General features: G+C 41.4%; 1 protein-coding gene across 3 annotated transcripts in view; it reads right to left on the bottom strand.

Annotated features, from left to right (window-relative positions):
- PAG1 (phosphoprotein membrane anchor with glycosphingolipid microdomains 1) overlaps positions 1–15,340 on the bottom strand; it is a 90,488-nt gene that overhangs the window by 36,774 nt on the left and 38,374 nt on the right. Inside the window, exon 1 of one of the 3 annotated variants that reach the window (XM_015855851.3) lies at positions 1,018–10,250. The exons of the other annotated variants lie outside the window; for them this stretch is intronic. The gene's annotated coding sequence lies outside the window, so the exon portion shown is untranslated. Of the gene's footprint in view, positions 1–1,017; positions 10,251–15,340 lie in introns of those variants that run through there. 3 annotated transcript variants of the gene reach the window in all.

The following is a 15,340-nucleotide window of genomic DNA, read 5'->3' as shown; positions in this document are numbered from 1 at the left end:
TTTTACAATAAGGGTAGTGAAGCATAGGAACAGGTTGTCCACAGAGGTGGTGGCTGCCCCATCCCTGGACACATTCAAGGCCAGACTGGACCAGGCTGCTGGTGGTTACAGCCATGGCAGTGCTCACTTTTGGAATGGGCTGCCCAGGGAGGTGGTAGAGTCACCATCCCTGGGGGTATGCATGAAACACGTATATGTGGCACTAAGGGACATGGTTTGTGAGCATGGTGGGATGGGCCGACAGCTGGACTGGATGATCTTATGCTCTTTTCCAACCTTTATGATTCTATGATTCACCCAAACAGTTAATATAAACTCCCAGAAATACAGTTAACAACTTCAAGAGACAAATAGCAGCAAAAAAAACCCCAACACCTGGAGAGTCGCTCAGACAAATGGCATCTTCACTTTAAAAACAGAAAAACTAATTAAAACATCTCAGACCACTAAAAATATCACGGAAGCAGTAAGGACACAGGAGAAACAGCAGCACAACAGCACAAAATCTGTTTAGCACAGTCTTCATGCTCTCAGTTATTCCAAAGCAAATGCAAAACCCCCCACGTGTTTCTTCCTGCTGAGGTGTGCAGAACAAACGTGTGTTTTCCCACGGCACAGCACAGCCCGTGCACCCACTGTACCTGCAGCAGAGAGGAGCTGTCTGTGGTAACAGGAAGAAATATCTCCCTTGCCTAATGGCTGTATGGTAATGTATTTCTATTAGCAAAACCCATTTAATATTGCATTTGCATAGTGGCTTCAGGCTTAGAAAGTACGAAAGTGTGAGACAGAATGGTCTTTTCTCTCTGTGACGGGAATGCAGACAGATTTTCTCGCTGATGGTGGTGATCCCAAAACACCCCCAGATGCAGCACGCTGCTTCTGCTAATGCTGCTCTCCTGCAGAGCCCAGCAGACTGCAAAACTTCTCCCCCCACCATACTGCACATGCTGTAACTCATAAGCAAACAGCAGCAACACACTGTGCTCCTGTAGGGACAAAGCCTTAAAGCCTTACCTTCTTCCTCCTGCCAGCGGAGCTGTCAGCAGCCCGGCTCTCCCAGGAGCCCCCTCCTCGTGCCCTTGCAACTCTGCACACACAGCGCGGACCTCACCTTGGCACTGCCAGTGCACTGCAGCCCTGCAAAAAGCAGCCTCTGTGCTTGGCTGCTGATGCGGTCACAAAGCCATCCTAATGCACAGCCCTGCACTTCTCCCCCCCCCCCCCCCTTTATTTTTCTTTATTCTTCTTCTTGCTTGGTCCGATGAGAAGCAAAGGGGGCAAAACGCGATGTGCTCTGGACCAGCTGCGTGAAGAGGAGTGCAATGCTGTCAGCGCATGCCGGTGGCAGGAGGGGAGGTGGAGGCTCCCTGCCTCGCCTCGCACATTTTTGTTTGGACCGTGGGTGGCTGCGTGAGCAAAGCATCCCGAGCAGAGGAGGAGTTACCCCAGGACTCCAAGCCTTGGCTGCCACTTAGAGCCCAGGAATGAGTGAGGCGGCAGGACGGCAACCTGGCAGCGTGGTGACCCAGCAGGTCAGTGCCCCATCAGGGTGGCAACCCAGTGGCTGGCAGCCCAAACACCAGTCCTGTCGGACATCCATTTGTAGCCAAGAGGTGCTGCGTCCCTGCTGGACTCTGTGACCCTGCAGCTCTGGGCTAAGCTGGTCAGTCACCCTCTGCATGCGAGGCTGTTCACCATGGAAAAGCCACATCCTCACCTCAGCAAGTGACTGTGCGCTGAGACAGCGGGTCCACAGATGTCTGCAGCTGTCGGCGTGAAAGGAAGGTGGCAGCACTTTGAAAAGGCAAACCTTTTAAACTGATACGCCCGTATCTCTTTCCTCTTAAAAGACAGACTGCTGTGTGTGCATTTCATACATTTCACATAACTTCAAGTTTGTTGTCTTTGCTATCAGAAAATGAAAAGTTATCTTGCCCTGCCGGTGATGAGCCCTGCTGTAACCAACTGGGATTTTGCAGATTAACTCAAAGATTCCCATGCTGTGCTAGAGGTACATGATGGCTGTTGCACATTTCTTTATGTTAATTATAATTCAGATCCTAAAATAGTGCCAGTGATCACAGAAGTACACAACGGGTTTTCTTACAGTAACAACAGCAAGGGACACACAGTCCTCAGGGTTCAGCACAACCACCAACTCATTCCATCTCCCGGATGAACCATCGTAGCATTACAATGATTTCCCATGCAGTTAGTGCTAATTGATGCCTTGCTGATTTGATGCCTCATGAGCCCCTCTCGCCCTTTTAGCAGGTCCCACCAGGTCATTCTGAGAGCCACCAGCTTGCAGCACTGCAGCACCAGCTCCATGGGCTCCTTGCTGTTACACTTAGTGGGAACTGGCCAAGGTTGTCCTGAGGAACAGTCCCAGGTATGCCAGCCACTTCCAAGTCACTGCATGTGAATTTGCACCATGAGACATTTCTAGGTGGAAATATTTTGGAACATTTCCTAAAAACAACTTGATTGTTTGAAAGCATTTTGCTGAGGCTGAAACTGCAGCATCCTTGTTCAGGAAAGCCAAGCAGTGGTGCCTGTAGACAGCCCAGTAAGTCGGTGCACCTTGTGATCAAAATTCAGCTGAGAAAAGAGAGTTGTAAATGAGCAACCACCTCTTCTAATGTTATGATTTAATAATACTTCTTAAGAAAAGCCTTTTCCTTTGATCTATTAATAAGATCGAGCATTTGCCTTAGCATCTTGCCAAATGGACTCCAGGAAGATCAAGATTGCTTTGTACTAGCAGAGCCAGATGACTGTGGCAATAAACAAAGCGAGATACCTTTGACAGAACATCATAAGTATCCAGCATGCATTTCAGAGTAGCACACACACTTAGATTCCAGGTGAGTATCACAGCTGATGGATCTCAGATGAGATCTCTCTGCACTGTATAACTATATGTATGTAACCTCACAAATCACATACAGTTGTATCCTTTACAACAAAGTGCCGAGGCAGTTGTTTAGAGCCCAAAAGATGCCCTAAAGCAGAGAACTGCATGGAGGCCAGCCTACAAACACAATCCAATAAATAGTAAAGGACGTAATGTCTAATGCTAAAGTACATTAGGAAATGCTTGTTGCTCGTGGCAAGCTAAATTACTCCAACCATCATCATCAAGAGCAATATCTCGTAAATCAGCTTTATCTCCCCTGCATTTTCTGTTTCTCCTAAGTTTCTAGTCTACACAAATCAGTAATGCTCTCGTAGCATTTTCCTCCTTTACTGTGCAGCATTTGGGAACCACAACACAGTGACAACAGGCTGCCTATCACCAAGTGTGTACGACGTGGTGTGCTTTGGCATAGAGGCAGCTGAGAACATTCCTGACAGTTACTCCTCTTGGAAAGCTGAGCCTGGAGGAGAAGAGAGAGCTACAGACTGCCTGTGCCACCCCATCCCACCTCTACCAATTCAGCTGTCTGCAGCTCTAGAGTTTGCTAAGGGCTTCTGTTGTACTTAGCACAGATAAATCCAGTTACGTAGACAGAAATGCACAGCATTTATGTTGGTAAGGAAACATACTGATATTTATCATTTACATACATGTAAATTTACATATGTGACAGTTTATCAATTTTTGCTTTTTAGATTCTTCTCCCTGGGTCTTTGTGATCCTTTTTGGCTTCAATTTTTTAAAGGCTTTACTGTCTTCTTTTACCATATCTATGACATGTAAAGATCCAGCCATTATTTTTTAGCGTCACATGGAAAATTAATACCTTCAGACTATTCTCAGTTATTTTCAACTGCAGGAAACCTCATTTTCATTGGTGTAGATCCCTAGTTCCTGGTATTTTTGGATGTATATCACAGAAAGTTTGCGTTGAAAGGGACCTTAAAAATGATCTAGTTCCAACTCCCCTGCAGTGGGCAGGGTTGCTACACACTAGATTAGGAATATTAGCTAAATTTGGAGTTTGCCGTTGATGAAATCCGTGAGGATGAAGACACATGTGCTCTGGACTGTGCACTTGAAGAGGGCTGGACTTCATGCTGAGCTGCGTATCTCATTGAACTGTGTTATTTGACACACATCATTTGGGTCTATGGTCAGAGATTCCACTGAAGGCTTGCAGCTAACTCAGATGAAGATATCCCTTACATAAACTGCATGGAAATTTATGGCTGTTTGGATTTTAATTTGGGACTATGTCTCAAGCCCCTTCTTACAGAAGTCAAGTCAAGGGCCTATGAAGATTTAAGTAATTCAGCCTATAGATGGTTTCCCCGTGCTACTCATTAGGACATGGATGGCTACAAATGAGCTTCCTTCAACTTCAGTTTGCCTTCTATTTTTCCTTGCACCTTGCCCATTTTTATTAAAAATGAAGAAAAATTTCTCATCACTGATTCTTCATTTTCCACTCCTCTTCAAATGTATCCAAGTTATTAGGCCTGGCTCTACAGGGGCATTCTAAACCACTGTATTTAGCAGTAGAAATGACCAGCTATTTTCTTTTTCTTTTTTTTAATCCTCTTCTGCATCCTCTCACTTTTCCTATTTTCCACTTTTTAATTTCATTTCCTGTCAAAGCTCTTTCAGACTCACAACATTCAGATCTTTATAGATCTGCTTAAAAATAGTGCAAATCCATTACCTAGTAATGTCATAGCTAACCAGGAGAAATACTCCTAAATTATTTGAGTTTATGGACAAGATCTGATTATCTAAATGAAACTGCTAAACCACAAATGCGCAAGGGAATCATACATTTATTTTTAAATGTCAGATCTGATTACAGTGCATCAAAATAATTGGCCAGTCTATAGGGGACTATAGCAGACAGAGGTTTTGGAAATGGAAGTGATACCGTTGTAATTGGCAAAGCAGCCACCAGAAGATATAAATCTAGGTATCAGTCAATTATTTAAGATGATAAATGCTAAAGGGAGATAAAGGATGATATCATTCTGTCATATGTTGACAAGTTGTGATAGAAGAATACCTGTATCATAGCCTCATCAGCAGCCGGTAGGTTCCTGTCTCCTAGGGCTAACTTGTATTCCTGAGTCCTGATCCTGTCAGACTTGTTTGAATTATCCCAGTGTTGCTGCCAGGGATAGTGGCATTACACCCAGCATAAGCATAACTGATAGAAATGTTTTCATTCAATGAATTTATTATTTATAAAAAATGTAAAAATTAAGATCTCTGTATAGTTAAGTGTTAACACAAAGCATACAAGTCTTCCACCACATCTACTGCTCTGCAAAAACTACTGGAAGCTTGTTTAAGTACTGAATTGGTACTAAAGATCTTCGTGGAATTTGTTTGTTCATAAAAGAGGGGATCTACCAGATACAAAGACAGAGGGAAAAGGAGAGCGAGGCAGGGAAGGCAAAGCAAAGCAGAGAATCCATCTATATCAACTTTGATTTAACCACAGGGAACTGAGAAAGCTTAATTTTGGAAGACTCATTTCAGTAAGATGGGATAGAATATCACCAGCTCACAGCTTTTAGTCTCTTTGATTATCATTCAAAAGAGGAAAACTGTTTTAAAAAGCAGGAAAAAACACGATCAACAACCTTAATCCACACTAAAGACACATAAAAGGTTGGCTAATTATTCCAAACACTTCTTTACACAACCAAGGCTGTCTGCAGCATTCTCCAAAGCATCTACAGGACAAAGCAGAGCAAGCTGCCTGCCTTATGCACTGCCTCATGTGGCACTGGCATGAAAGGTAGCAATACCGCAAGAGTTTGACCTGTGTTGTGGTCAATTAAAAAGCAGCCCAAAGAAGTGCAAAAACTAAACAACATCGCCAATTTCTCCCTTCTTATAAACGTTCATAAACGTTCTGTCACGCTTTCCTCCCAGGACTTCTGTGCATGGCAGCTGGCAAACAGTGCAGATGAACAGACAGACAGTACACAGCATCACTGCTCTGACCAGCACCTGCACAAGAAACACAACCTAGGATGTCTGTACATCTCAGAATACACCAGACAGTACAGCAAACAATGGTGAGATTGGTTTGAATAAGCAAGCTTTGCCAGAACATGTAACTGCACATCACAGAGGATCACATTAGCCTGCCTATGAAACCCCCACACCTAACCAAATCCTGAAATTCTTGTTCAGCATTTGCATTAAACTCATGGGAACTATACGGGTGTCACTAGGCCACCTCTCCCACACCAAAGCAGGCAGATGGGACAGATGGATACGAGTCAGACACTCCCCTTGAAGCCTGGGTGGGGATGCAGACGTTATGAGGCCCCACGTGCTCACACCTTGGCCCAGCCTGGCTGCACAGCTCCTGCCTTCCACCACAGATGAGCACAGGGACAGAGGTGGCCCAGCTCTGGAGCTGTCAGCTATTGCAGCACCAAAGGTAGGTTTGTGTAAATAGTTCAATGGTACCCAGATTCATCTTGCTGAGCTCACAGCCCTCCTCATGGTTTCTAAAGGATTTCATTATTTTTTCTCTTTTCTCATTGCCTGGGGAGGGGAAAGACAAAATATGAATTGTCCTTTACTATCACTTTTAAAGACAGATGCTTAGCATGGCTGTCAGCACCTCAGCATCCTTCTCCTGTGTTCCCATTCTTTCCTTTAGCTGCCACCTTGCTGCATCCACATCCTTGTTCTTCCCCTCTCCAGCAGCTCTAGCCCCCTTGTGCCCAAACCCAAAGCACCCCCAGCAATGATCTTCCATTCATCACTGTGTCTGTACAACATGAACATACGTTCATGCTTCATCCACACTGCACAAGCATCACTCAGAATGAGTAGAAAATCATTTCAGGTGACTCCAGCCCTGTTCTCTCTTTGATTTTTTCAACCCCTGCCCCGAGCATCAGTACATTAAAACCTTCCAGGCTGAGCAGAACTGCACTGCATCAATATTCATCTAGGAGATCCTGGAGAAAGTTCATTTATTCTTTTTTTCAGCATTATCACAGTTAATTGGAAACATCTGTTACAAATACCTGTATGCCAGAAGCATCCCAATCTACCAGGCAGTCTCCGCAGGAATACTCACTCTGTCCTTTCTGAATAGGTTTCGCCAATGGCATCTTTATTATCAAAGAAAAGACCCCATAAGAATAATCAGCCAAAAGCAGAGTTTAAATCATCTCTACTCACATTCACACAAAGCAGTAACATATGTTGTGTTGTCACAGCTGTGAAAGGTATTTTCACATCCTTGTTGGGCTTGTAAATGCCTTCTTGCAATGAAGCAGGTCAAGGAGTTTCGGGAACACTGTGTTCCTCTGATGCCCCTAAAGCACCCTTAGCCTAATACAAGACTGCCATGTATTCTAGTACATTAAATTAACGTTTTACATTTGAATTTAGATTAGTGTCATTGTATTACATTAACGTAAGCACATTATTTAATGTAATGTGGATTTTGACTATTTGCATAACTATTTATGTAAATAAAGGATAACTATTTGAATGTCCGTTGGAGAAAACAATTCCTGTGGAGATAGAATACAGTTGAAATACAAACTTTTTGTAAATCCCAATGAACATATTCACTGAGACATACTGAAAATCTCTGCTTGAACCTGCAAACACAGGATTTCTAAACAGGTTGTCAAAGGCGATGAAAAACTGTAGAGCAGGATGGACATTCTAAATATTATTAACCCCCCCCGACTGTTGTAAATGAGTTTCTTTTTAATAGGCTGAAATACAAGACATGCCTATTTTTGATAGAAGGAATATTCAAAATTTCTTTCTAATGAGAGAAAATCACAATGTCTGAGTATTATTTTTAGAGGAAAAGATGAACAAAGACATCCATATTAAGGAGCGAAGTGTGATTTTATCTAATCTTAATGAAGTCAGCCCAAACCAGAATGATGTCTTCAGCACAGAGCTTGTTCACAACAGCAGCTGGAGACTTCAGTGGCTCTAAGAGGCAGCACAATGGAAAAACTTAAGGTTTTTAAAGAGGTAAAGAGTCGTAACATAAGACTTCAAAACACATCTTTGCAGCAGATGCTCTTCCTTGAGATGCCAGACTAGGAAATTTTATTCAAGGGAGAAAAAAAAAAAGCTGAGATTTTGAACCAGATTTCTTCTTAAATAGATTACTGTGGGTAAAATTTTCATGCAGATGGTCATTATCAACTCTTATCTTAAACAAGATTAGAAACAGATTTCACTTTACATGAAGATCAGAAGTCAGTTTTCTGTAACAGTCTTCTTACATCCTTCCCCCGCCTCACGGGTAAGAATGGCTGCAAATTCATGTTTTAACTATGTGGGAAAGAACATTTCTTTGTTGATACCATTAAGAAGTTCCATGTTACAGTGAAGCAACTTTCAGCAATCAGGCAGAAAGACAGAAGTGTTAAAAGCAGAGGACCAAGTAGTAGTATCTGGATATCTAACAGAATCATAATGCTGACTGTAATAATATCAAAATAACAAAATAGATTGAAATGATTGTAAAAGAACGTATTTCCTCACTCCTGAAATAAAAACAATGGTTCCCATGCTACATTATACTTACAGTAACAATAACATGAGAATTTGGTTACAGATCTTCATCTCATGCAATAGGTTTTGGTGGACCATCATCGCTTTCGTCTCTCTGGTCTGAGCCCACTAAATTGTATCTCCTCCTGCTTTTCTTAAGAAGACGTAGTTATTTTATTTCCTAAGAAAGACACTTTCATTTTTATTTTATCCCTGTACTGAAATCAAGATAATAAGTTAATAAACCCAGGAACCTCAGTGTAACAATTCAATACTGGTTAAGTAGTGTTCTTGAACTCTCACCATGCTGCTGTATAAAAATTAATACAATTGCTCTACAATTTTAAGGCATCATTAACCAGAAAATTATAAAGTGCATAGTTACTATACACATTCATAGGTCTTTGTACCACAAAGATAAGACTGCAGATACCTGCCTGTGAGCCCAACTTCTGCTCAGCTGAGCTGTAAAGCAGATTTATTTTAGGGAAGTGATGATTTAGTCGACAGCACTATGGCTTCCTCTGTCCCTTAAGGGAAAACCCTGATTAAACTTTTCCTGTGCACTGTAGAAATGTAGAAGCTGTACTCATGCACAGGTGGAAGTTGTGCCTTTTCTGTTGGTATAAAACAGAACTAGATGAAGCAATGAAACAATAAAATTGCACATTCTTGTTTGTGGCATTGAGTCATTCTTGATTCTCACATTTGTTGGCTTGCCACGCTGCATGTCTGACACAAAAAACAGCATTTTACTCTCAGAGTACATCAGCAAGTAAAATTCTCTGAAAAGCAATGGTGAAATACATCCAATACCTTCCTTAAAATACATGTTACACTTGCTTCAGCCACAGAATCTTAATTAATGTGTTTAATATATTTGGAATAGATAGTCACATCAGGGGTAAACAATGTAAGCAGGGAAACTGGGTGAGAATAATCTTAAGGGGGAAAAAAAAAGAACCAGATGCTTTTGCTGCTTATGCATAGCATACAACCAAAGTAATGATAACCATTGTTATGGTGGATCCAAAAAAGAAAGCTTTGCATGCTTGAAGTGGAATAAATTGTCATCCCTATTCTTCTCTTGCTTTCCAGTTAAAGAAACATGAGCATTAACATATGAATGGACAAAACAAATTGCTGGATTTCCTTTTAAATCTTAAGTTCTGGTTGGTTTTTTTTTTCAAGGTTAAGGAGAACAGAAATCATGACACACGTTTTCTTCTAAAACCCACAGATCAGCACAAACCTCAAAGGACCACACGTAGTAATGGAAGATGAACAGTGACTGGAATTGGGGGAAAATGGCCATCAACCCTGATCTGAGCACTTCAAGCACAGCCCTGCTCTGCTGGCAGGACTGCAGGGCATCCTTGGGGCCACACAAGCAACCCACCACATCCTCCTTTCATATCCATGCTCTCAATTTCCTATCTGAAATCCTCCTCAGCACCACTATCAAAATAGTACCAAAGCCATGCTTTTGGCAGGGCACTGACAACACAACTAAATATGCACCTCTGTTGTTAGCACAGTACTCCAGTGTAACTGGTACCCAAAGTTAACTGGTCTAGAGAACTAAATTAAGCCTGCCTTTTGGAAGGAACCACGTCAGCATGGCACATGTGTACTGCAAAACCAAGAGCTGACTCTCTATCATCTCCTTTGCCTTCTGAGCTGCCTCACCCTCACTCCAGCTCCAAGCTTTCCTGTAAGTCATATCATAGAATAGCTTAGGTTAGAAGGGACCTCAAGGATAATGAATTTCCAACCGCCCTGCCACAGTCAGGGCCACCAACCTCCACATTTAATACTAGACCAGGCTGCCCAGGGCCCCATCCAACCTGGCCTTGAACACCTCCAGGGACAGGGCATCCAAAACCTCTCTGGGCAGCCTGTTCCAGATACCAGATACCATCCCATCTAATGTTCATCTGCATGACTTCACACCATTTCCACAGGAAATTCCACAGCTGGAGGAGTTTTTCTCCTTGGTGACTCTAAAAAGCAGCCTGGCCATGGGCCTAGGTGATCTGCTCTGGGTGTCCTTGATTGAGCAGAAGTTTGACCGAATGGCTCCAGATGCCCCTTCCTACCTCAGCCTTCTGGTGAGTCTGTGAAACTGCTGAAGTTTCCCTTGCAGCAAAGTCAGTCTTCCAAGAAGTCAAACTGTGTGAAGGAGATTTTCTGTTTCTCTGCAGGCAGATCGATATTTAGGCTGTGCTACTGTGATAAGAAAATAGGGAAGAGACTCAGGATATTGCTACAAAAGCTTGGAAAAACAGATGTGGTTGATAACTGTCCCTTTAGGAAATGCAGAAGCTGCGGTCTCTCATATGCTTCCCGCTTCTGCTGTGTGGCAGCCCTGTGCCCAGGAACACATCTTCTTTTACACCGCCTACAGCAGACACTTTATACCATGGAGGAATGCCCCAAATATGCAGAAGCAACCAGCAATTTAATTAAAACATTCACACACGCACAGACACATGGACATCCCATTCCTCAAGAGAAGCACCTTAACTAAGTACAGGAGAACAGAAATTTCCCCAATCCCTTCTATAACCTGAAGAAACACCATCTTAGAAATTATCTTTATTTTTACCTCCACTACAGCGGGGAAATGCTGATCACAAACCTCAGGGATTATCAGTGACTGCCTTCTATTTTGTGGCCCCACTTCACTCCGTGTTCATTTGCTTCCTCATATGTCATTAATGTAATTTAACCTAAACAGATCTCTTCTCTTCCTGGCGTTTGCTATACTGCTGTACATCAACTCTTGGAGACAGCAGCATCTCAGCCTTCATTTTTTTTAGCTGAACAACCCAAGCTCTCACGATTCCTTTTGATACAATACGATCCATCATTTCCCCAGTTGTCCTGAGAGCATATCTGCAAACCATTTCCAGTTAGAATTCACCATCTGTCTTTAATGTGCATGGTACACACTATTCTCGCTGTGCTTTGTCAACACTTTAAAGTATGTTGTTAATACTTTCAGTCTCTGGCAGAAATACCTCTATGTTTAATAAGATAAATGTAGGAGTGCATTTATCTTATTAACAGCAGCAGCATACTTGATCTTAGACAGAATCCTAGGCTTAAGATAAGTCAGAAGATGCAGGACCTTGGTCTTGGATGCCCTAATATATCTGCATTTACTTTTGCATGGTTTTCAACTGATCAGGCTAAATTCAGATGGTTATTCCCCAATGAATACGTATGTACACAATGACCTTGCACTTTACACAATTACATTTCATCCCAAGTCTATTACTACATCTTGGCAGAAGAACGAATCCTTCTTTTATGCTGTTATGACCCTGTTCTGAAATGCTGGTTACACTTATCTTTGAGTCATCTGCTAATCCATAAGTGCACTGTTTCTTATTTATGCCAATGAAGGGAAGATCCTCAATGTGTTTCATCTCCTTTGAGAACCATAATTAGTAGCATCCCCTTGGCAGCCACTGGTACCATTGCACCTGGAGTGCTGATGTTGCAGCAGTGCTTTGGCAATTGCTGAGCAGTGCTTGCAGTGGTTGGACTTGACGATCTTAAAGGTTTTTTCCAATCTAAGATTCTAAGATTCAACAGAAGCATTGCCATCTTTTCTCTATTCAATTTTCTACCTAATTTTTCTTTCATAGATCTTCTCTTACCATACTGATAATTCTCCATTTGGGTGCCATATTTAAGTTCTGTATCAAAGTTGAGGTGGATTGCATCTGTTGCTTTTGCTCAGCAATAGAACTGAAGAAGATGAAACAGCTACCCTTGGCGCAATACACTTCTTAACTGCTTCTTAATCTCATTTTCCTTTTGCTTCCATGACTTTGCTACCTTGTTCAAAATTTGCTTTAAAATAATACATACTGTATTATTTCCAAACCTCCTTTCCCTTGCTCTATCTTGTAATTTGAAAAATAAGTTTAATATTTCTCATTTTCATTGCCCATCGTTCAATCTATTCACTAGACACTCCGCAATCTCATATATTCTCCTTTCAGGCAGGAGTCGAAATGCTTTTAAAGGTAAAATTTAATAACTTCTCCTGCAATACTCCTAATCTTTGGAGAAGTGGTGCCGGCATATAGAAATTATTGATCATTACGTTTTTCCAACATGTACATGAAACTGCATCACTGTTCTTAATGTTACACTGCACTACTTCTTTTTTGACAGTTACAATAGCAAATGGGGTTTTCCTTATTAAATTATATTAAATACCTTAATCAGAAAGGTTAGAAAGGTCAGATTCTCTTCACTCTCTAAGAAACTGTCCAGTTTCCTTAATAAGAAATCTAATCTCTCTTACCCGGAGCTAATGTTACTGCACTTTGGAATTGAACCCTCTTTTTGCAGCTGCTGTTTGAAACATCAGCAGAGTTTGGAAATGAAGGAGTCTCCTCTCACTGACATATCCTTGCGTGAACATTAACTTCAACAAATGAGTTTAAGCATTTTCAGCCACTAGCTGTGGCACTCAGCAGTCTCTCCCACTGCACTCTAGCCCACAACCTAATTAGCGGCACTGCAAATATTCTAGGTATCTATTGTTGTAATGCCCAGAGATGTAATTAGAAGTGTGTGTGTGTACACAGATAGGAAGAAAAGAGAACAAACGTACAGCTCCAACTGGTACCTTTATTAACTCATTCTCAGTAGCAGTATCACATACAGGGTTAGCGTGAGGTTAATGTATACCCCACACTGTGACCTTTCTGACTGAATTTAATTGCATCCCTACCAAGGATATAAAAAAATGAAAAGTCACAGGCTGATTGATTCTCTTGCTTGCAGACCACAAGAGCTCGTCTCAACAAAACCTTGCCATTAAATTTACAGCACTGCTGAAAAAGTGTTTCAGATGATGTACGCTCTAATCTAATTTTTGAAACAATTATACCAAAGACTCTCCACTGTCAGCCAAAAAATCCCCATTTTACCTCTTCTGTAAGCCCTCTACACTGTGTACAACATTATGTTTCCATTGTTATCGTGCTTAAAATAAGTCTCACACCATCAGAGCATTGCTGCAAGAATTAAAGAGCTCTTTACGCATTTTGCCCCTGGAATCTTCAGGGACTTCAGAAACTACAAGTGAAGGGAAAAAGTAAAAAGTAAAGACAGGTTGTCATGAACCTAAATGGGACATAAACTCACAGTAGACACTTCCACTATACATGTGCAACACATGTATAAAGTATGATATGTTTTGTTATAAAGGGGTTTATTCTAAGCTTCATTCATTTTCTTTTAGGCCAAATTAGATTTCTTTGCTCATTTTCATTATTATTTAAAAATATTTTTTCTTATTTTTTTTCATATACTGAGTAGTGACACTATACTCTGCTCCAAAAATAACCATGGAAATCCATGAGATATGCATTTGTTTAAAGCAGATTCCACTTGGAATGGATGAAAGTAAAAGCCAACCACACCAAAATGTCAGTTGTTTTTAAAGGAGGTGATAGCAGACACATTTTGTTATTAACGTATTGGGTTTTTAGCTGTTGCACTCATCGTGGCCAGAATGATTCATTTCCATTAACACACTGAGCAGCTCTGTGCACAGCTGAACAATCAGCTGGATCAGTTGTGTTTAGAGGAATGGAAATTTGGACAAGTCCCAAATTACGGCAGACCCGAGGTCCCGTTTGCCAGCAAATCATTTGTAACAGAAATGACTTTAAATGACAACACTAAAATTAAATTTGGCCCATGTTTAACATGCCCATTAAAAATAAATCCTTAAATGCTAATCAGTGAGGCTCAGATGTCGATAGCCAAAATGACCATGTGGTTGGTCACAGCCCATCTCAGCAATATCTCAGACTTGGACAAGCTGCGGTGGCTGTGCAGTTAAGGCTGAACCCACCCACTCAAGAAAAGAAAAAATCACCATTATAGCTCCTTCATTTCCACACATCTCTGTTACAGAGGTACTGGGAGTGCCATCAGGAGACACAGAACATCAAATGAGGACAGAAGCAACAGCAAGCTGGGATGGACTTGGGGCTAGAGGGGTTTCACAGATCTTTGAACAAGGAGTCGGCTTTGAGAATGCAGTTAAGAGCCCACTGCAAACCTAAATTCATAATTTCTCATCTAATTAATCAGAATGCACGCTCACTGCACAGCTCCATTAAGGCAAAGACAGAATTAGCCTCATCACACATGCAACAGCATATGTCTTTCAATATGCGCTGCAAAACAGATACGGAATAGAAAACAGATGACTTTTAGCTTCCTATTCTGTCTACTGGTAAAGAAACATTCAGAAAACCCTGCGTATCTTCATGTAAATATCTTTGATGTAAATTACTCGGTGCGAAGATAAATATCAAATTTATGCTAGATAAGTAGCAAAAGAAATATTAAAAGAGTGGGGAGGAAATAAAAACACCAACAAAATCTACAAAGAGAAAAAAAACAACAGTGTATTTGTGTTCTGAGGAAAGTCTAAAGCCAAACTTCAGCATTTTCTTTTGGAAGCAACTCTCTGCGCACTGAGAGCAAACTTACATAAACTGCTGGCTTTTCTTCTTAGAAATATTCAGGCAGTCTGCACATTTTTGTCATCTTTAAGAAAATAAACATGAAAACCAATGCAGGAAGAACTCCACAAAGGAGAAGTACAGAAGAAATTCAAATACTTTGTTATAATAATAAATGAGATCTTGGCCAAGCAGAAAGGCACACAGACTGCTGTCGGTTTGATAGCCATCCCTTCCGGAGTGCCAAGCAAAGAGATTCACTCTTTACTTCTCCTTGGTGACCTTCCCACCCCTCATTAATGTTATTTCACTCTTCACTTTTGTTTTCAAACTCCTACCTCAGTGCTCTTGTCCTACCCCT

Source organism: Coturnix japonica, chromosome 2 (assembly GCF_054131305.1).
Source record: "Coturnix japonica strain WE chromosome 2, WE-NBRP24, whole genome shotgun sequence".
Taxonomy (NCBI): Eukaryota; Metazoa; Chordata; class Aves; order Galliformes; family Phasianidae; genus Coturnix; species Coturnix japonica.
Note: the sequence above shows the minus strand (reverse complement) of the source record. Positions and strands in the feature narration are given on the sequence as shown.